The sequence below is a fragment of the Acinonyx jubatus genome, chromosome D1 (genome assembly GCF_027475565.1).
Source record: "Acinonyx jubatus isolate Ajub_Pintada_27869175 chromosome D1, VMU_Ajub_asm_v1.0, whole genome shotgun sequence".
NCBI classification, from domain to species: Eukaryota; Metazoa; Chordata; class Mammalia; order Carnivora; family Felidae; genus Acinonyx; species Acinonyx jubatus.
In genome coordinates, this window is record NC_069390.1 from 36239822 (window position 1) to 36264338 (window position 24517).

The 24517-nt window shown below is 36.6% G+C and overlaps 1 pseudogene; it reads left to right on the forward strand.

The window, feature by feature from the left end:
- The window catches only part of LOC106978434 (transcription initiation factor TFIID subunit 10-like), a 32691-nt pseudogene extending 16416 nt beyond the window's left edge, over window positions 1–16275 (forward strand).
- Window positions 16276–24517: the final 8242 nt, after the last annotated feature.

Consider the following 24517-nt stretch of genomic DNA (forward strand, 5'->3'; position numbering starts at 1 on the left):
CACTTCTAGTTTCCTTTCCTGTGATAAGACTCAATCTTCCCTAGTGATGAAACTGTAGTGGAGAGGCTCTATAACAACTGAGTTCCTTTTGTGGGACCTTTATTTAGGCAGCCATGGGAAGTCCAGAAAACTTTTCCCTGAATTTGCTGTTTTTCAAATGCCTATGGCTCAAAATAATAAGCCAAAGTGGCCTGTTTAGGGTAGCATATTCTACTATCCTTCAGGATTACTGAGATTGATCATTTGTCCCCTCACCCGCAGCTCAAATCTGTATGTGTGCAACATTTTATGCAAGGAAGAGGCTCACAGAAGGAGACGAGGGATTGCAGCAATAGAAAATTTCCTGTAAGCTATGTTTCTACTTAAACACTGAGTTAAAATAGAAACACTGTTTCTATTTTATACCATCTTTATCAGCACCGAGTCAACTTTCTTCTTGAACAACAAAAACAAAAATATTATGAAAAGAATTAAGAATCATAAAGCAAAGATTGCAGAGGAACTGCTACATAAGCTGTTATTTCCAAAGGGGAAAAACAATCTTCAGTGTGTCAGCCAAGATAGACAGGTGAGTGGCTGAAAATCCCATTGAATGCAGTCTCTATGTTTTGATTCAAACATAATAAATATCTGTACTTTTCGGAGATGAATGGCCTTTTTAGCATTATATGATAATTAGCATAAAATAAAGAAATGATCGAAGAAGCTGGAAATTTGGATTCCCTAAAATTGATTTACATTTGAAAAGAAGAGAAATGTGTGCAGAAGGATTCATTATAAAATCTTTTGGGGAGCCTGTTTGGCTCGGGTCATGATCCAAGGGTCGTGGACTCAAGCCCCAAGTTGGGCTCCACTACTGGGAGTGGAGCCTTGTTAGGATTCTCTCTCTCTCTCTCTCTCTCTCTCGCTCTCGCTCTCGCTCTCGCTCTCTCTCTATCTTTCCGTCTACCCCTCTTGCCCTGCTCAGACACACTATTTCACTCTCTAAAATACAACTTAAAAGAATTTTTTAAAAAGAATCTCTTACCCCGCAAGTTTGAAAGCCAAAATCTTTTTAAGTATTACTCCTAAATAAGTGATGAAGCATTTATTTTAATGCAAAAGCAAACAGCATCCTATTGAAAAATCCAGAAGCAGCAGAGCAAAGTGCAAAGAGCACTTGACCTGACATACCAGTTTCCAGCCATTGCTTCTTTCTACTACTCACTTTCCCAAGGCTTCACACAAGTCATTACCCTCACTGCACCCCTGTGTCTGTGTATAGGTGAGGTTTACGTGAAGAAAAAAAATAATGAAACAATGTATGGTAACATGCCTTGAAAACTGGAAAATTCTGTATGAACGTTAGGACAATTACTAATGTTGTCCAAGAGGAGACTATTTATCTGTTTATAGAAAATAAGCATGGAATATCAAATCTCCAAATCATGTAGGTGCTGCTTGGATGTATAAAATTAACCATGTTGATCAAATACCTACAAAGTTAAGAAACAATATCAGGCATTTTATAGACTGGGCAGGGGAGAAGATGGCGGGATGCACAGAGTATGCCATTTCAAGGAGCTGATTCGCATTTCTAAGATTTCTGATTTCCCCTCTCTGCAGTCTAGAGTTCCAAGAACATTTAACTCTTTTGACAAAGATTTGTTTCTCATCCAGATTTTAGGATGCTTCTCTTAGGCACATCTGTGCACTTCCTTGTAAAATCCAGCTTCAGCAAAAAACCTACTAATTCAGATTAACCAGAACCTCCCACACTCAATATCTGATCACCCTCAATATCTGATTGGGTTAGTCATCCTCCCCAATCCCCTAGGTGATACCTGATTACCCCGTCTTGTCCTCAGTAAGAATCCTGTTATATTGCTTTAGCCAATGTCTTCCTTAACCTTAATGTTTCCTCTTAGTAGTTTTCCATCCACTGACCCTACCCTGCTTCTTAGCCATAAATTCTGACTTGCCCATGTTATATTTGGATTGAACCCAATTCTATATGAGGTCTCTTTTCCCCTATCGCAATAGTCCTGAATAAAATCTGTTTTTACCTCTGTAACTAATGACTAGCTCCAGTTTTTCTTTGTAACCATGCAATCTAAAGATCTGTTTGGGAGCAAGTGAACATTCACATCAGGTGATAAATAGGCTTAGTCAAAATTATGCAATATGGCCTATGAGCAGCCTGGAATTTATGAACACTTGAAAAAGAGAAGTGCCTTTAGAAATGCTCCTGAATAAATTGAGAGGACAGGATTGACTTCTCAGCAACCAACTCAAGCCATTTAACTGCTTCCGGAAGTTTTTGAGCAATAAATACATCTATGAAAAATATGGCAGAAAAAAAGAGAAATTATCGATATAAAGGAAAACTGCAGGGCATCTATTAGAGATAGGGTCTACCCCACCCAAATGAGAGGTTGGGATCAGATGGCAAGACATCAGAATAGAAGTACTTTGAAAAAACATAATAGAACAGCAGTGGATAAAATATCTGGGAGGTACTATATTTTGTGCTACAGGATCTGAATAGAAAATAAGTCTTCCCCTAAAGGAGCCCTTAGTGAGGTTTGATTTGCATTATTAAAGGAAAACCCTGCCATTCTCTTGCCTCTTTAATCACTGGTTTCAGCCTCTTTAACTTGACAGGGATCTTTCAGTCGCAGCAAATTACCCCAAGTCAACCCAACTTTAGGAGTAAAGGGAATTTCCTGGCTTTCATTATATGGACCTCAAGCTTGAAAACATTCAAGGATATTTAGATGCAGGAGGTCAAGAGATACCTTCTGGATTCATGCAGGGTTTCTTTGTCTTTCCTCTTTGTCAGCTTCTGTAACAGGTAGGCTATCTCTCCATAGAAAAGTTAAATACCTGCTAAGCATTCCTGAAACACATTCTCAAAATTTAGCAACTCCAGGAGTGAAAAACTATCCTGTCATTTTTTCAGTAATTCTTGCAAAAAATTTGGGATTCAAACTGATGTACTGTGCAAAAAAGAAAGAAAGTTTGAGAAAGAAAATCAGAGGTACTAAGTCCTTCTTCTCATTCCCATCAGGCTGTCTAATGTTTCTGATTCCAATTTACAGCATGTTGGTTCTTTCCTCATACCAGCAAGCAGTTCTCCAACAGCAGCTGGATGTCCTGCAATTTCACTCTCTGCCACAACCTACCTGGCACATAGCATTAGATTTCACAGGCTAAAGGTTCAGCCCTACAAGACTGCACCCCCCAACCCCACGCTTCAGAAGCCAATTTGTGTGTCCACGTTGTCACCTGTGCTTCTGAACAACTAACTATAGATTGGACTATCCAATGACTCCCACCTTACATTTGATTAATTTGCTAGAGCATCTCACAGAATGCAGGGAAACATTTTACTTACCACATTACAGGTTGATCGTATAAGTGAGTTACTTCAAAACAGCCAGATGAAAGATGCATACGGTAAGGTATGTGAAAAGGGCAGAGATTCCACGACCTCTCCTAATACACTAGTATCCGCAAATCTCCGTGTGTTTACCAACCTGCAATCTTTCCAAACCCCATCTTTCTGGGGTTTTATGAAGGCTTCATTACATAGCCATGACTGATTAAAGCATTGGCTGTTGTTGATCCATTCAACCTCTAACCCATCTTCTCTCCCAGGAGGTCAGAAGGATGGAACTGAAACTACCAACCTTCCAAACATAGGTTGGTTCCCATGGCAAACCAACCCCATCCTTAGATAGATCCAAAAGTCACCTCATTAACATTAAACTCAGATGTGGTTGAAAGGGGTTTGTTACAAATATCAAGACACCTCTATCATTCTTTTCACTTAAGAAATTCCAAAGGTTTTAGGAATTCTGTGCAGGAATGGGATATGAAGACCAAATATATCTGTTTTATAATAAATCACAATATAACCCTGGTCTTTTTTTTTTCTTTCCTCTGTTGAGATGAGTAGTAAACGCAAATAGTTCAGCCAAATATTATGTTTCTGGTAGTCACTGGATATAGGGTATTGACACTGTATCAGGGTATTGACTTAATTTTATTTCTGATCAAGTAATTATGCGTCTTCCTTTGTTACTTCACAGAGTGTCTCTGAAACATGCGTCAGATCACCATATCGTTTATTCACAAAAAAATTAGTGCATATTTGTGTGCAAAATATATCATAAGCCCCCAGGTACTTAGTAAGTATATAGTAAAATGCTAAAATGTAAGAGGTTATTAGATGAGAAATTACATAATATAGAGGAAGGCCAATTTTAAGTGGTGTTGTTTTTTTTTAATGTTTATTTATTTTTGAGAGAGAGAGAAACAGAGACAGAGCGAGCAGGGGAGGGGCAGAGAGAAAGGGGGAGACACAGAATCCAAAGCAGGCTCCAGGCTCTCAGCTGTCAGCACAAAGACTGACCGGGGGCTTGAACCCACAGACTGTGAGATCATGACCTGAGCCGAAGTCAGATGCTTAACCAACTGAGCCACCCAGGCGCCCCAAGGAAGGCCAATTTTTAAAAAATCAAAAGAAAAAGTTCTGATCTAATTTTCTTTCAATACTGTTTGAAAACGTTTCTTATTTAGATTTTTACATTTCATTTATTTCTTCAAAGCAGATAGCAAAGAAGCAAATACTTCAAATCCTGTGTCAATAGAAAACCTCAATACACTGCCAAGACAGAATGAATATACTCAAAGATGTAGTCTAAGTAAAAATATTAATGTGTTTTTGATGAATTGCACTACTATTAATTTTTATGGCTTAATTTGACCTAATATCAAGAATATAATTGGATAATTGGCCTAAATAAATAAGAGATGGCTTCAAGCTTTGATTCTTACTAAGAATAAATTATTTCCTAATTTTTCCATTTTTCTTCCACACAAAAAATAAACAGCTACTTCTGAGAACGATTTCATAAACAGCTGTTGTCATATATATTATTTTTAGTGGAGTTAGTACTTATTGCAATTTTAAAACAATGATTTCAAAATGCTAATCCTTGAAATGCACTGAGAAAATTTTGAGGGCTAAATATTTGAGCATTACATTCTCATAGAAACAGTCCTATTGTCCTTGTATAACATCAAGATGAACAGAGTCTTGACAATGTAATATATTTTCATTATACTTTTAATTACAGTTAGTTGTTAATTAAGGACACCTTATACTGAACAGCAGCCATCTGACAAGATTAAAGGGGAAATAATTGGTGTCAGTAGATAAGAACTTTGTCAATATGAGCATAGCTGTAAGTAATTTATGACATATTGAAAAATAATCATAGCATAACAAACAATTCTGGTAATAAAAACATGTTGGTTGGAAGTTGACATCAACTTGTATGTTGGGAAGAAATTCTATAGCTTTGCCTATATGCCCAGTTATGACCTTGTTGAATCAATTAAATTGCACTGATGAGGCAATGAGTGGCAAAAAGTAATTTGGGTCACTGCACTGACAGAATCTCCATAGTTTTAAGCTCTCCTTGAAAGTTAGTTTGGCCAACATAATGGATATGATAGTTTTCATCTTGAATTAAATGTCATTTTGGCTTCAAAAATTAATTGACTTGAGTTTTTTGCAAAGGTTCAGCACATGATATGGCATAAGAACTTTCTTGATCCCAGTAGAGGGAAGAAAAGGAGTAAGCAGATGTTAGATAAATTTTAATGTATTTCTATAAAAATGGAAGAACAGAATTTAAGGCATGGTTTAAGTCTGTTAGCTGGTTGTAGGATTTTGCAGGTTCTCAAGACCTCAATAATAAGAATTAATAGATTTTTATTTCAAGAATTTCTAATTATATGACTCAGCTATCAGCTCATGCTGCTGCTTCCTATTGCATTACCAACCTGTTTATAATTTATTATATTAGATTCGTCTTGACCTAGGCTCAAGATTACTTTGTGACAGACATAATTTTTCCACCTTGGCTGATGATAACTCGCCAGCTCTCTCTAAGGGGCTCTTAGTTCCAATTACCGAGATCAGATGTGATAAGCCAAAATTACACTTTTATTAGATTCAGTGGGTTATAAATCACTCTTTAAAGCCCAAACCATTGTTCTGTACTTTCTGTTCCTTTATAGTGACTAGAAAATGGTGATGACCAGAGGAAGTTTAGGTGTCATTGGATGAAAAATATGGCAGAACTTCTCCCTTGGCCCTCAACCAGTCACTTCTGGGTGGTTACATAAAGAAGAAATAAAATTTCATACTGTTTAACCATATTTTTGCAGGTCTGGAGGAGGTAGCTTGATAATTTACACTATCTAATTCAGAGAATTTACACTATAGCTAGAAGTGAAATACTGATATAACAACAACCACAAAAACTAAAATGTGTGCCCTTCACTTTAGTATCAGAGAATAGGTGATAACGAAACACACAAAACAAGTGACCTCTAAGTACCGAGGTAAAACCACTAAGTGTTGAGGTAAAACAATTTAGTAAAACCACCCTGTGCTATAACTTGAAAGGCATTTATGCGGTCACAACTATTAGAGACTATTACTCTAAAGAAACAGTTAGAAAAGGTAGACTTATAGGAGAGATGGAATGAAATCAAGTTTCCACAAGGAAGAATCACTCTCTATATTCTTATGAATACGAGTTCTAAAAACCTCATTGGCTGGACTTCTGCTTATAACTAGTCTTATTCCATATTAAACAGTACTTAAATTTCACCAGAATTTACTATTTACCACAATAACACATTGAGGCATTCAGAGCAAGTAATATTCCTATTTTCATAAATGCAGTTACAATTGGTCAAGGTCTAGGTCCTACTAATGTCATATTCAAGATGAGACCTTGTGTTTGTGACTCTTAGTTCAGTGTTCTTCCAATAACTGTACATTATAACATAAGGATTCAATTATTTTTATTAGCCATCCTATGTTTTAAGGCATAAATCTTTAACTAATCAGTGTCTACATTTGGACATCTGTCTGTAACATGTTAATATCCACTAGAGAGCATCCAAGTACAAAGAACACTGAACAACTAAGTAGACAAATTATCTCAGCCAGTTGATGTCAGTTATCGTCTGTCTTTAGCCAACATCGTTCTGCCTTGATGCGCACATATGAACTAAAAAGACTTAGTTATAGGAATGGAGGCTACACATAAGCCCAATATCAGGGACTCTACTTCCCAAGACTAATCTAATCATCATTATTGCCTAATGTCTGAAATGCCAGCAACAGAGAGCCTTGTGAAGTCTTCATATGATATCATATCTTTTTTCTTTTTCCTTTTCTTTTTTTTTAAATATTTTTAACTTTGAGAGAGAGATAGAGTGTGAGCGGAGGAGGGGCAGAGAGAGAGGGAGACACAGAATCTGAAGCAGGCTCCAGGTTCTGAGCTGTCAGCACAGAGCCCGAGGTGGGGCTCGAACCCATGAGCCGTGAGATTATGACCTGAGCCGAAGTCAGACACTTAGCCGACTGAGCCACCCAGGTGCCTCCATGTGATATCATTTCTTGACTAGACCAAGTGGAAAGTTGATTTCTCTAGAGCCCTTCCTTGGAAAGAACAGAATTACAAAAAACAAAAACAAAAACAAAAAACACCACACACACACACACACACACACACACACACACACTTATTCTGGGTAATGGATTTGTTTTTTCTATCCCCTGGACTTTGACCTCCAATTTCTGAAGGCTTACCCACTACTTGATGCACTGGAATGGGATCCCACATCACATCGCAGGAGACTAGGGCACTCACTTTCAGCAAAGAAGGTGTGGTTGTGGGATTATGATTGGGAGATCCATTTTTCATATTGCATTCATCACCTGATAGATTGTTGGGACAGCCTGCTGAAACCACAGCTGATTTTCCCCTTTAGGGTGATACTCTGAAGGATAAGATACTATCCTTCAGGACTCTGACTATATATTCAATACAAAAAAAAAATGTTACCCAGTAGAAAAAATACACTCTCATTTAGAAACCAAGTGAGGAAGCTGAATGGTCTCATTTTCATTTCTGATGACCTAAGAGGGATTTGATGCTTTCTGTTTCCACAACTCTGGACCCTGTAGGATCAGAAATCCTGATCTTTAGAAGGAAATTACTTTCACATAGGATACATAAAAGTATCTTATGTAACTATAATTACAAAATTCAGGGGCGTCCAGGTGGCTCAGTTAGTTAAGCATCCAACTCTTGATATCAGCTCAGGTCAAGATGTCATGGTTTGTGAGTTCAAGTCCTGCCTCTGACTATATTGACAATGCAGACCATGCTTGAGATTCTCTCTCTCCTCTCTCTCCTCTCTCTCTGCCCCTCCTCAGCTTGTGTTCTCTCTCTCTCTCTCTCAAAATAAATAAACTTAAAATAAATAAATAAATTAATTAATTAATTAATTTAATTAAATCAGATGATTCCTGAGCATATAGGGTGCCTTTTGTTTCCAGGACCTCTACACAAGAAGAGGAATTACTCCCTAGGCAATGGTAATGGACCCCGACAATTATGAGAATGTAGCACTGATGTTACACGAGACACAGAAAAAAATGCATGTTAAACTTGGTTGTTCCATTTGGATGCTTCTTACTACACTTTTGACCAATTATAACTATAAATATATAACAACAGCCATTTTCTGAGAAGAGCAGAGGATCCGGGCTCAGACTCCTTTGAAAGCAGGGTCTAGGTAACTTCGCCATGCAAGATACTAAGGCCACAGAGTAGTAGCTCAGAGTGTTGGGAAATTAGAAATCGATAGTGAAAGAGGGAGACAGTAAGCATCATTTTTAGCCCTGAGACCAGCTGTAATTTGTCCAATTAGTGTCTATTTTGTATGGTTCTCCTCAGAAAGGTCCATTTGCATCCTTGAGCAGCAGCTCTCTTAATGAATATGGAAAAGTCAATAAAAAATGCCAGATCTTTCCAAGCCAGGTTTGCTGCCCAGCTGCAGTTTGTGAGGTCAGCAGACAGCCTCCAATGTCCAGATCTTTAAAGTCTGCCTCACCTGTAGACAGCTACCTTGTTTGGGGGAAGCCACATCCAGTGACAGAGGGTCAGGATAGATAAGCCCAGCCATTTCAGCTTCTGTAATACACACTGATAGGCAATGCTCATTGCAGAGGACTCCATCAAATTAGTCATGGTATTGACAGCCCTGCATTGCAATTAAACTTTTTTCTCTCATCAGCCTTATTGGTCCACCTTCCGTTTACACAATTTCATCTCTGGGGCACCTGGGTGGCTCAGTTGGTTGAGTGTTCGAGTTCGGCTCAGGTCATGATCACATGGTTCGTGGGTTTAAGCCCTGTGTTGGGCTCTGTGCTGACAGCTTAGAGCTTGGAGACTGCTTCAGATTCTGTGTCTCCCTCTTTCTCTGCCCCTCCCCCACTCATGCTCTTTCTCTCTGTTTCTCAAAAATAAATAAACATTAAAAAATGTAAAAAAAAAAAATATATATATATATATACCTGTTCATCTCTAATAAGCTTTTTGTACCTGTATGGATCTGGAGAATCCAATGTGCAAGACATGACTAATAGTATTTCTGCCCCCACTCACCATTAACTACTACTCCCCTCCACAGTTTTCCTTATTATGAAGTTGCTCAGAAAACAGAAACAAAACTTTGAAGAATCATCCTTGGTGACTTTCTTCCTCTCATACTCCGAAAATATTTGGTTTGCTATCTCTTCAAAATTATCCACAATCTTACCGTTGATAATTATTTCCAAAAGTATCATATAAGTCCAAGTTACAACCATGTCTTGCCTATATTATTATAGTAGCCTCCTAACTAGTTTCTCTGCATTGACACAATAAAAATAGTGATCAGTTCACAATATAACTTAGATCTTGCCACTTTTCAGCTGAAAACCCTGCAATCAAGGTAATCAAAAAATGGGACAATGCTGCAGAAAATTTGGCCTTTCATTATTGGCTTAGTCTACCACATTGTTTTATGTTCTGATAACTAAAGTTGCATTTGTGTAACAAAACTCAAATTGAACACACAGATGCATAATGTGGGGGGAGGGAGGGGATATAGTCATAGAGATCAAATAGAGTAGTGATATAGATACTTGCTAATTCATTGGCCCAGCTTCAGAAGTGACCCCTTTATAACCTGAAAAGCAAAGACCGTAATTCTTCATTTTACAGTTATTAGTTCTCCAAAAATCATTATTTCCCAGGTTAAAATCCTTGTAGCTACCTTAGAATTAAAAAAAAGTATCTTAAAGATTTCACAGAGGAAGTTCATTAGTCCTAGAAGTTAAATGCCACCTGAAAGCTCACAATATAATTTAGAATGAGATCCAGAATTAAATCAGAATTGATGATTTCCATTAGGCAACACCTTGTCTTCAGGCATACAGCCCAAATTAACATTGGATGGAACAAATGACTTATCTGTTCAGATTGACCTCTATCACCATGGACCATATACTTAAGTTGATAATGTTTTCCCCAAAGACCCTAAGTCTTCATGTACTTTATTCTCATTTGTGAACATCACTGTATAATATCCAAATATGAAGTCAAATTTTAAAAATGAATGTAAGGAATAAAACTTTCAATAATAGCAAGAGCTTGAACTAGAGACCATAAAGAATCCATGGTGAATAGAGTCTTCATTATTATATATCATTTGTGGCTATGAAATTGATTGACAAGTTGAACAAAAGATTATTTTGGCTATATCAATTTGATCATCTTTCTTTCTGAAAGCATTTTCTATACTCTACCCTAAAGTAATAAGGTCACTAGAGGCTCTGATCTGGAATCAGTACAGCTCATTCATCACATTTAGCCCTTTAGTCTACCCAGATGTAAAATGATGTAGTTCAAACATGGGAATGATGGTGTTTTCATTTGTTTAAATGAAATTCATGCTAAAACAATTGGTGATAATAATGATACAAAAAAGAAGATGAAGGGGGAATCAGAAGAAGCAAAAGGGGAGGGAGAAAGAGGAGTAATATTCATTTTATTTTTATTTTTTAATTTTTTGTTTACTTATTTTGAGAGAGACAGAGCGAGTGGGGGAGGGGCAGAGAGAGGGAGAGAGAAAGGATGCCAAGTAGGCGCAGCACTGTCAGTGCAGAGCCTAACGCGGGGGCACAAACTCAGGAAACTGTGAGATCATGACCTGAGCTTAAACCAAGAGTCAGGCTCTCAACCAACTGAGCCACCCAGGTGCCCCAACACTTTAAAGACTGGTTCCCACCATGAGCCATATTCAATGGTAAATATTGCAAATAGAGCATATCTAGTATTCACAATAAACTTACTTCTAATAACTTCATTTTAGATATGAAAAAAATAAGGATCAGGGACTTTTAAAGTAACGTTTCAAAGTCAAAATGACATTAAGTGTCAAAAACCAGAATTCAAACACATAACAGCTTATTTTCTAAAACAACTTAATTTGATCCCACACAGCTCGATTTATTCATTAGTGCATTATATTTACCCAATATAACCTATTAATGATAGATATTTAAGTACAAAGTGGAGGATAATGCTATAAAATGAGAATGCGTTTCTTTGAATTTTAAATCTAAGTTTAATAAAAGATCAAAATACTATAGTTGGAAAACTCTAAATTTTAACTTTACTTAAATATCAAAATTAGATTAATATATTTTATTTTCCTGTATAACCAAAAGAAAAGCATCTTTATTTATAATTTCATAAATAGTTTTTATAATTTAGCTATGAAAGAAAATCATTAATCTCAGTGTCTGAACTAATTTATCCTATGTTCTATTTCTTTGTACTTTTGCTTTTTCTGAATCTATTAACCTCATTAAATTGAAACTTTAGTTTGAATTTCATTTTTTTAAGATCAAAAGCAAAACACAGACTTTGTGGATCTTGTTGACTATTTGGAAGAGAGGGCACAGATCTCAACTTACTAATGCATTCTCTAATGGCATTGCATAGTTTCAGATTATTATTGATAAAGGGTAAAATGCAAAAAAAGACTCAGATTAGATTTGCTTCATTAAATTAAAATTAGAGTTAATGAATGACTAGTTGATTGTGTTATCATTAGTTTTATCATAACCTACAGATTTATAAAAAGGAGGTTACTTTTTTCCACATTTCTGCAAATTAGGATGAGTAAATTCAGGTTAATTATCAGGTGGTGGATTGGGGGCAGTATGCATTGTGGTTTACAGAAATAGCTTCCCTTTAAGCATAGTTATTCAGAAAGAAAAATTAAACACATTTTTCAAAAGCATATTTATTCAGTAATAATAATCCTAGTAAAAAAGTATACGCAATTAAATAATTTAAAAAGTTTCAACTCTGGAGATTCTCCACTATTCAAATTAGGTTTAGTGTAACTGTAGGCTAAGGCATTCTATGTTTTGATGTGTCTACAAACAGTGAAATCGTGAGCCTATGACTCATGACATATCTGGCTCAAGCAATTTGTCCATAAATTTCCAGCAAGATTCTTTGCCTACCTTCTGCTCTCCTAGTCTTTTTCCAAGTGACTTTTATTTTTTCAGTAATGATAAGCTAGGTGTTACTGATCACGATTTCATTGATCTCTCTCAGCTTGATCCTTGCCTAATTGAGAAAATAAAATCTTTTACTCTTATTTCCTATTTGCTTTCTCTGGAATTAACCATAGACCCACAGTAATTACAATAAATTCCAGGTCACATCTGTTTAAGCAAAATCTTTAATCCTTCACAGGCTGTCACAACTCTATACCATTTATGTTTTATATATATATATATATATATATTCATTCTCATTTGAGGATATTTGACTTCCTGGTGTTCTTTATTCTTTACCAGTCATCCATATTAAGGTGCTCAAATGGTTACTCTTGTGGAATAGGCAATTATTATTCAAGATGGGATAAATCTGTTACAAGGTAGAAATGTATTATGTCTCCTATTATGGATTTCAACTTACTTAAAAACACACCCAATTAAACAGAGCATAATGAGATTTCTGAGTTGAATTCTGAAATGGTGTCTATACACACATAGCCATAACATTAAGGGAAGACTGCCACGTATACATAAGTCACATGTGTCATGATATTAGGGAGGCTATATATAGGCTATTTTCTACTAAATTGAGAGCATAATATCAACATTGTTATTATATTCTGTCTACCTATTTTATTGTCTTTTATAAGTGCACTTAGAACAAATAGATATATAAGTTGTTTACCTTATTTTTTTAACCTGCAAAACTCCTGTTTTTCTCTTTATTAGTAGAGAAATCTCATCTTTGACTCCATTTTTTAAAGTTATCAGGCAGCCATTGGCTGACACATCACATAATTCTTATGCTTTGTCTTTTTTATTTCTCTTTCAAAATACTTACCATCAGATATGGCTTAGACTCAGATTTTTATGCCAAAATGATCTTTTTAGCAAACAATGTAATTTTCTTTAGATTATTTACATTCTCAGCTTTTCATTTATCCATCTATGGTTTATTTTAACTACAAACTTACCAGTTATTCTTTATTATTAGAAAGGATAAAAATATCTATGAACCATTATTTTCGTCTTCCTAAATCAGAATCATAATAATTAAGAAGCCATTTACTGATTGGAAACATGGAACTAAATTTCAAAGACCCTTTTTTCTCTGTGTTCCAGACTCTAAATAGTAAAAATAGAAAAGTTGAACTGAGCAGGTCCTTTAATGTTACAAATGTCACTTTCCAACTTAGTCTCTTTTTTCAACACAAATGATAAGACCTTTTTTTTTTTTTTTAGTTTTTAACTGCTGATTCCTTGAGTGCTTTGAAATGGAACCTGCCTATTCTGATACATCCATTTTCTTCTCCCTTATCTTTTCAGTTCTCTGGTGCATAGGAATGTGTTATTTAGCCATCAGAATCTATCATTCTGCCCCCCCCCCCCCCCGCTTCTCAAGGACATGCAACTTTATGTGAAGCTGACAATATTAATAATAAAGACAAGTTCTATTGTCATCCATTGGGTAACTACTTTATGGAGGCACAGCTAGGCATTTTGGATATATTCTTTCTAATATTCACAACAACCACACATGGTAAATTTCATGGTCTCTGTTTTATAGAAAAGTACAAAGAGGCTCCAGAGGTTATAAAACTTGCCTATGATTACATAGGTAATAATATAGACTGGATGTAAACCCAGTCCATCTGTCTCCAGAACCCATTAAATTTTCATTAAGTAGGAACTTCATTTTCTTAGGTTATGTCTTCATTTCTGTTCTTCACTTTTACCACCCACTATCTAAATTCTAATCTTTTAAGCTACATATATCCTATTTCTATATTTATATATCTATGTATTTATGTATCAATATACCATCTATTGGCAATCTTAAATTTATTCAGTAAAAAAATGCTCACTGAAATATCTTCCTTTGGATGGGATAGAAGCTGTCTTCAGAATCAAGTTCTATAATCTGCATTTATAATTTCTTGTACCCAAATATCTGTCCCGAAAACATTGGCTGCATGTTTCCTGGACTATGGATCCATTTTCTAGATTTACTGTCTTTAATCTAAATGGTAGATTGCTCTTGATTATTATCCTTGGCTACTTGCTTAGATTAAACAGAGTGCCTTAACTTTGATCCTCATGACCCTTTGCTTCAACATTTTCTTCTTGATGAAAAAGAGATTAGAATAATGACAAAGGTTTTGACTTTTATAGACAGACCTGAATTTGAACCTTAGCTTGGTAATTTATTAAGTGTATGCAAGATCTTTTATTTTACCTTATTCCAAAATTCAGCAAGTTTCTGATTCTTATTCCGATGTTATACCTACACTATGCCAACTAACATTGTTTGGCTTGGTTTTTAATTTATTTCCGAAATACAAACGAACAAAAACAGATCACCCATTTCTCCTATGCTCTAACACTGGCAGCTATCAACCTGTTCTGTGTGACTTTGACCTTGCTTTTTTTATTTAATTAATTTATCTTTAGATTCCACATATAAGAGAGACTATGGTATTTGTCTTTTTTTGTCTGACTTCACTTAGCATAATTCCTTTGAGGTCCATCCATGTTGTAGTAAATGGCAAGATTTCATCCTTTTTTATGGCTGAATAATATTCCATTGTTTATGTATACCATTCATCCATCAGTGGCCACTTAGGTTACCTCATACATTGGCTATTATAAGTAATGTTACAATAAACATGGGGTTCCATATATCTTTTCAAGTTAGTATTTTATTTTTCTTTGGATAAATACCCAGAAGTAGAATTGCTGGATGATATGGTAGTTTTATTTCCAATTTTTGAGAAAGATCCGTACTGTTTTCTGTAGTGGCTGCACCAATTTACATTCCCACCAACCATGAGTGTGTTCCCCTTTCTCCACAACCTTGCCAACATTTATTATTTCTTGTCATTTTGATACTAGCCATTCTAACAGGTAAGTAAAATTTATTCCAGCGATGCAAGAGTGGTCCAATAGTTGCGAATAAATCAATGTGATACATCACATTAACAACAAAAAAAAGATAAAAACCATGTAACTATCTCAATAGATATAGAAAAAGCATTTGACAAAATGTCAGATCCGTTCATGATTTAAAACAACAAAAACAAACTCTCAACAAGAAAGTAGCAGAAAGAGAAATTAAGACAATCATCACAAGTCTGTGCTGAGCTCTGCCGCCTGAGCCTCAGCAGTACCCCTAGTCTTGCCCCATGAGCACCACTGGGGAAAACAAGGCCAGCTCCACAGGGACGGCGGCGGGGCGGGGCGGGGCGGGGCGGGGACGGATCTGGGGCTGGAGCGGTGGCAGGGGGCACGTGACTGGGGTGGTGCTGGGCGCCTCCACTGTCTGCCAGGCACCGAGGTCGAGGGGGCTGGGTCTACTGGGGTTTACGTGCTGTGGAGCAGGACCAATGGAGAGGTGAAGGCAGTGATGTCCAGAAGCCTGTGGTCGATTTCTTGATGCAGCTAGAGGATTACACGCCTATGATCCCAGATGCGGTGCCTAGTTACTACCTGCACGGCGCTGGCTCTGAGACCTTGGACCCAGGCATAATTCGGCTCATCTCCCTAGCTGCAGCTGCCCAGAAATCCATCTCAGATATTGCCAGTGATGCCCTACAGCACTGAAAAATGAAGGGCACAGCTTCCAGCAGCTCTGGAAGCAACAGCAAGAACCGCAAGCAGCACGCTAACCATGGAGGACTTGACCCCTGCAGTCAGCGGAGTATGGCATCGATGTGAAGAGGCCTCACTAGTTCACCCGAGCCACTGGACCTAAAGGCACTTGTTTGTCCCCTTGTCCCCACACCAGCCTGTTTCCATAAAAAATTTATTGTGACACGGAAAAAATAAAAACACAATCCTGTTTAAAATTGCACCAAAAAGAATAAAATACCTAGAATAAACTTAACCAAGGAGGTGAAAGAGCTGTAATCTGAAAATTATAAAACATTGATGAAAGAAATTGAAGACAACTCAGGGAGTTTTTCATGAATCGAAAGTATGGAGATCAAAGTACACTTTGAGCTATAGAAATGTATGATGCCATCTTACTAATAAAATGGAATAATAAATGTATCATTGATGTGAAGCCTGCATTAGTTTAGAAGCAGCAACTTGGTGTCCGGTCTGGAATTTTGAAGTCTGAACAACTTTTTGAGATCACTTAGCACGGCTGATTTTCTCATTTGTGTTATTAGAGATTTGGGCACTGTGAGATTATTATTCAAATTAACCCAGAAAATAAGCCAAGAATTTGGTTCTTCAAACCCTTAGCCCAGTTCAGTATCTAGAATATTCCCTTTAATTCATAAAAGTCTGTAAAACATTATTTCTCTTCAATGGGCATGGTGATCACACACACATCTTAATAATGAAAACCAAGTTTTTACAAATAGGGTGATGTTATTTCTTGCTATTCTTCAATATCTTCTGCTACATAAAACTGGTCTCCAATCTTCAAACTAATTTTTAATTCTCTTCCCTCGATTATTTGTGTTTTACTTTTTTTGGGGGGGGAGGTCTTTTTTTCCTCCTGAAGGAAAAATTAGTATGAGATCAGTGATATAATATATACTTTTATACCTATGACTATTACCAGTTATTTATTGATTCTAGCTGAGATTTAGAGCACATATAGAATAAAAGTAATATGAATAAAAATAATTATAATGTTACAACTGTGCAGTGACCCTTGAACAACACAGGGCTTAGGAGCACCAACACCCCTATGCAGTCAAAAATCCACATATAACTTTTGACTCCCCCAAAACTTAACTGCTAATAGCCTACTATTGACCAGAAGCCTTACTGATAACATAAACAGTTGATTAACATATATTTTATATATGTATTATATACTGTATTCTTACAATGAAATAAGTTAGAGAAAATAAAATGTTATTAAGAAAATCATAAGGAAGATGGGGCACCTAGGTGGCTCAGTCAATTAAGACTTGATTTTAGCTCAGGTCATGCTCTCACAGTTTTTGAGTTCGAGTCCCACACTGGACTCTGCACTGACAATGGGGAGCCTACTTGGGATCCTCTCTCTTCCTCTTTCACTCTGCCTCTCCTCCCTTACTCTTCCTCTTTCAAAAATAAATAAATAAACTTTAAAAAAAGAAAATTAAAGGAAGATAAAAATATATTTATAGTACTATACTGTATTTGTCGAAAAAAATCGGTGTATAAGTGGACCTGGCTGTTCAAACCTGCGTTCAAGTGTCAACCTTATGTAGAATTTTTACCTCTTACAAAGCACTCTGATGAATTGCATCACGTCTAATTCTCATAGCAGCTATGTAGTTAGAATTTATTGCTTACATTTTATCAATCAGGGAAGTAAAGCTTGAAGAATGCTTTACTCAGCACAGATCTCACACTTAACTAATGGCAGTGATGAGACACCAGATCTCTGACTAAAGACTGAGCACTTTCTAGGACACCCCATCACCGATTTTTCAGTATCTTAGTATGTGTACACACTTCTTTCTTACATACACAAGTCTCCTATGCAGTTTGGACTCACACATGTGAATTTAGTTGGCAAGACACAGAATATGCAGAGAACTAAACTAACTATATTGTGATCATATAAATGGAGCCCAATCCTCCTCTCCAAGCAACATCAATATTAGCCACCACATAATCTATATCCTGTTAATTCCAACATGACTTGGTCACTGCAGACAGCACTGAAATACAGTGACTGTAACCATATTCTATTAACTACAAATGGTTAATGATCCAAACTCCTTACTCTACTGTCCTAAGGGTTCTCTAGAGATCCATTTCCTTCCACAAACCATGGCCTTGCCTTCAGATACTGAGACCAATTATTTTTTTAAATTTTCTCTAATGTAGTATAACTCTGTCTTTTGACTACAAGTTTTAATTTAGGAAACAGCTAGAATTCCTTTGGCATTCAGTCTGATGATGAAAGTTGATGACCAGATACAATCATATGTTCTTAATTTCATGTTGTCACTAAAAACAAACAAACAAAAAATAATAAAGTAAATAAATACATAAATAAATAAAAATCTTCTCAGACATATCCCATAAAATCCACAAAGAATAACTGAAATAATTTAAGAGCTCTCTTAACCAACTTCCCTTAAAACATTTGCTAACAAATCATTAATAAAGGTCTTGGTAAAAATTCGGAACATTCTATTGAATTGCACTTTTTCTGTCATTTACTAATTTCAAGATGTTTAATGTCATCATTATTTGGGAAGACAAAACTCTGCCTCTGGCCTGATATTAAATCAAGCACAATGTAAAAAGGGCCTCTAAAAACAAAGCCAATTTCCCAAATATGAAAGTCCACAAAAAGAGTGTTTCTGTTTAAAACATATTTTTCTTGGTACTGCACTGACACAAACATAAAAGTACTTCAAGAAATTTTCTGAATAATTCCAATTTTTGGCTACTTTTGTCTTTGATGCCAGTTTCTTTAATTACTTTAAAGGTCTTGTAAATCTTTTCAACCAGAAGATGGAGTCAGGAATCCCCTAAATTCCCTTTGAGATTGAGGGTGATTAGAAAAGTAGAATGAACAATGAGAATCAACGCAGAAACTTCAAATGGAAAAAGAAGGTCTTTCCTCTTTAAACCACATTGATGGGCTGTGGAAGCCTTCATCCTGCTCCGGTTGGATGCTATCTCCCTCAACGTCATTAGGAGACATGACAGGAAGAAGTTTCCTAGGGTTTGAAGTATAGATAGGAAAAATAACCTGCATTTTCAGTTTCTGGAAGAGACATCGTAACACATTTCTCCACAGCAATGGTCAGCATTGATCAAACCAGTAACAGCAATGCAGGAAATACATATAGAATAGATAGGCTTATTTCGTCAGAGGCAAGACTTCTCAACACATATGTATCATTGTCAAAAAAGTGTGAGGGGTAGAAGCTTCACTTACTGCAGAGAGAGCTGTTTCATCACTAGAGACAATGGGTAATCATCATCATTATCATTGTTTTGTCTTCAGGACTAACGTTTGCTGGACATGTGCTATATTCTAGGCAGTGTTCTGAGTACATATACTAATTCGTTTAATTGTCACAACATTTACATGAGGTACACAATACATTATTTCCATATCACAGAAGGGGAAGTGAGAGGTGAAAGAAGGAAATTAACATGCAGAGGTTTCCATAGATTGTAATTAGTTGCATTCAGCACTCAAGATATGCCATGACTTGAGAGTTTACTTCTTGATAACTAAAATCTATTGTCTCCCTGTAATGGCTCTGGAATCAGACAGAAGTGGGTTACATTATTAAATTCATCTTTCACTCTTTTGGAGACTATGGTCAAGTAACAAACATACTAAGTCTCATTTTCGTCCTCCGGAAAGTGAGCAAATGATAATAGCTATTTCACAAAGATGTGAACTTTAAACAAAAGAATGATGAAAATGCTTCTGGAAGTGAGACTTATCCTTAAGATACAAAATAATACTTTAGTAATTAGTGTTATGTGTGTGCATGTGTATACAGGGGTGTGTGTGTGTGTGTGTGTGTGTGTGTGTGTGTGAATGTGACAAGAAGTATTAATCAAATTTGATGTTTCCTCAGAGAGTAATTTAGCACTCTGAAAATCTTGCTGATTAATCAGCGGTCAAGAAGACTTTTACTCTAAGTGCTTAATTAATTTAGCTAATGGCATAAACAATACCAGAGGACATAAGAAGTGAGGCAGCTCAGATTTTTGGTGCTCTTCATTCTGCTGCATTTCTCCTTTTTGGTCTTGCTTCCCATTCCTTATTCTCCCATGTTCTTTTTATTCTACTTTTATTGTAAGAAAGAAGAAGATTTGTCAGAGTTGGAATCTGGGAAGCAATGGACAAGTCAAGTACATTCCCCACCCCATCTCTATATACACACTTAAAGCCCTGAGGTAATAACCCTTAAACATTTGCAGGGATATTATAGTAAAGGAGCTTGAGGAATCCTCCTGCCTTGTACGACATACAAGACTCCTTGATTCTCTATCACATCATATTTTTCTGCAATATCTGCTTCACACTATCAATTTGACAAAGATTCAAAAGCCAATCACATCTATGATGTTATGTTATCACCAAAACCTGCTCAATGGCTCGAACTCAGGACAACAAGTTCAGGCAAGAGTTATTAAATTCACTAGAACAACATAAATGGGAAAAGGGTGGGTAGATATTCAACTTTAGCATTTTCCATTCAACCCATCAGTGACTCTGGGAATGTTACATGTACTTTGCTTTTCTGAGAGTATTCTTAGATATCTGGAGTTCCTCCAGGTACAAGAATGAGTAGTGCCTGTAAGGCTATGCGTCTTGCCTTTTCGACGTTTTGACAATCATGTAAATTATTCCAATGGTACAAGTTGGAAGTTCCTAAAATATGAGATTAATAGGGAATAAATGGGATTTCCCCACAAAATCCTCCGTGAGAAAATTTCTAATTTTAGCATTACTTTTCCTGAAATACTTCCCACCCACTGCCCCTGTTCTAAAGGTTTGTTCTGTCAAATATTTTTTTAGTTAAATCTGCTTTGTGGTTATAGGTTTACTAGCAAATATGTCACTTAAAGCCAATCATGTATTCTGTATGTATTTACTCCCACAATCAATATGATTGGTAGCAAAAGGGCTAGGTGGATCTATTGAGGTTCTTCTGGGTTTCAGGCTAGTTCCTAAAGGTAATTTTTTTAGTCTAACTCTAATATACAAATTTGCCAGAAGGACATTTCTTTATAAGCTTATTTATCCTGAATAATTATGTAGTGTAAGAAAATGTCAGCCTACCAAATCAATGTAAAACTTATCAAATCAAAGAGGTACTGGTGAAAGAATTTTTGGAAATATGTTTTCTTAATCATGGTTGGTAAGTGAATTAGTTACATCTGCACTTTAGAATAGAGCTGTCTGCCTCCAAAGAGCTCATCTTCTGTGCTTTCAAATTTCCTTGACACGCTACTAAAGTTACCTTTCATTCAAAGCTTCCAGTTGTCGTGTGCTTATTAATAATAATTACCATTTGTAGGTTTCTTACTATGATCCCGAAACTATGTGTTACGGGCTGAATTGTGTCCCTCCAAAATTCATAAGTGGAAGTCTTAACCCCCAGGGTGACCGTATGTGAAGGTGGGGTCGTCAGGAAGTAGTTAAGGTCAAATGAGCTTTAATCCAATAGGACCAATGTCCTTAAAAGAAAAGCAAGAGATACCAGGGATGCTACATATAGAGGAAGGCCATGTGAGGACACAGTAAGAAGATGGTCGTCTATAAGCTAGAAAGGGTGTCTTACCTGAAACCAACCAGGCTAACACTTCGTACTTTGCCCAAAGAACCATAAGCAAATAAATTCCTGTTGTCTAAGCCTTCTAGTTTGTGGTATTTTGTTAGGGCCACCCTAGCCAACTAATACGTTCTAATACTGAAGAAAGTATATGATTACTACCAGCTTTTTGATTATGAGGCTTAGAAATGTGAAGTAAAGTTACCAGAATCACACAACTAATGAAGGACACCTCTGGACAACTCTTACCACTGCATGAGAGAGGACTAGAAAAGCATGTCTTTGGATGTTTATTAATAGGAATTGACCAAGATGGCCTTACTATTCCCCTCAGCCTGACTAAACTTTGGACAGCTTTCTTCCTGACAATGAGCCTTTGACCTCTTTTCTTAGAGCATTTACTTTAGAATGTTTGCAATTGTATATTATGTACACATTATTTGAAATGTGTATGTAAGTCTTCTCCCAGACTCTTGCCAGTTTTATAATCAAGGAAATGTCTTTCTCAACGACTTGGGAACCACCTTTTTGAAATGTGAACGTTGAAAGAAATAGTGCCCCTACCTCCCAGTCTTCGTGGAAGGTGGGAACCTAACCTAAATAAACATCAAGGAGCAATCACACATGGCCTAATCATGGGGAAAAACAACTGCCAGCACAGGACTAAGTGTGCTCTCACTAATGTCATCCAGGACTTTTCCACTTGCTCACCCCCACACTTAAGAGCGCTCCCAGAGTTGAGTTCACTCTTTCTCCTTTTTACACTAGTTTTGTATAAAGGCTTCTGCCTGCTTCACTATCCAGTGCAAATTTTGCTCTGACAGACTTTAAAGGGACCCAGACACCAAATATCTAGAATGGGATGTCAGCAGAATTTAACTTCTTAAAGTATATGTAGAGGAGAGTGACAAAATGGAAGCATCTAAGATGCAGAAACCTGGAAATGGGTGCTCAGAGGCTGTCGGGAGTAATCATTTAGATATTTGGGTCATTGAAAAGTAGAGCAGGAAGCACCCAGTTTTTAAAATGTGTGTCTCAGTTTGAGTTCCCCAGAGGTATACCCCAAGGCAAGGACTCAAGCGCAAGTAGCTTGTGTAAAGATGTGAAAGAAACACCAGTGGTAGAGAAATGAAGCTAAGAGAAAAGGCAGCCAATAAAGACAAACTTTTCAAGCCAGCTACTATTGCCAGTGAATGGAGGCTAATCTCTCATGAGAAACTTTGGAAATCAGTGTAAGAGGCACCACACAAAATGTGAGGGACCTAGGATATTTGTGCACCAGCTCTGGTAGGCACTGAAGATCGAGGTTATTAATCACAAGCATTTCTTTCCTGCCGGGGAAGCAGCCAAAACTCTCAAGTGGCCCCCAACCACAGGGAGTTCTATAATGAAGTGTCCAAACGCTTCTTTCCATTTCCATCATGTGTTCCTTCTGAAGGATATTAAAGCAGTGCTGTTGGTTCCCCAGTGTATTGAATATACTTTTAAATAAAATGGGCAGTGCTGTTTCTTGTTGTTTTCCTTACCAAGGCTTCTCCCAGATCCTAATAAATATATCACCTCAGGGACAAAATATTAAGGAGACAAATTTTTCTAAGTCAAAAGTTTTCCAGGAGTTTCTGTGTTGTCATAAAAGTATTATGGTTTAACCTAGAGATAAAAAGAGCTTCTTAGAACTATTTTATTTCTACTAGGAGGAAAATTGATGTCTGTTTTAGTACCTTGGCCACACTATACCTTTTGGATGCAGGAAAGGCAAATCCTTAATAACACATATTCTGCGATTAACAAGAGTTCATACTCCTAAGGCGTTAAGAATGACTCAGAAGGTGAGATGAAGCATAATTCTATTTATCAGATGAAAATATTCCAATTTCAGCTCTCTTGCTTACTGTCTCAAAGACCTTGAAGCTAACAAAAATACCTTAAAGCTAACAAATTATTTTGTCAGAAAGAATCATATACATACACACACCTATATGTACATGAATACTCCATACATTACCTACGCATATACAATATATTTTTTTCTTAGACAAGAATCTTAGGTTATTTTGCTGTAAAATGGGGACAGGAAAATCTTACCCTGCCAGACTGTTGTTATGGAAAAGAACTAACACAATTTTATTGCAACGTGAGTTATCATTTCCACATCCCTACCTATCACAGCCTCTGACACAAACTTACCCCCAGATGCCAAGGATATCTTTTCCTCCTTGTCCATACTTCATCACTTCATCAGCCACTTTTAATGAAGTCTTGTCTTCCTTGGCTTTCAGTACATTTAGGAGTGTTTTTTTGTTTGTTTGTTTATTTGTTTGTTTTTGCTGATTTTGTTTTTTATATTTATAGAAATAGATGAAATAAAAGCATCACAGTCCATTTTTAAGGTAGGGGAGAAATTGGGGCACCTGGGTGGTTCAGTCAGTGAGATGTCTGACTCCAGCTCAGGTCATGATCTCACGGTTCGTGCCGTGTGTCAGGCTCTGTGCTCACAGCTCAGAGCCTGGAGCTTGCTTTGGATTCTGTGTCTTCCTGTCGTCTCTCTGCCCCTTCCCAACTTGTGCTCTGTCCCTCTGTCTCACTCCCAAAAATAAATAAACATTAACAAAATTTAAATAGAGGAGAAGTAAATAATAGAGGCAACATGTGTGTACTCACTAGCTTACTAGCATACTTTGTTTCAAAGTGTTAAGCTCACTGCTGATTATTTTTCACCAAAAGATAAAACAGTTAATAACTTCTTTTCTTTTTTTAAATTTTTCTGTGAAAG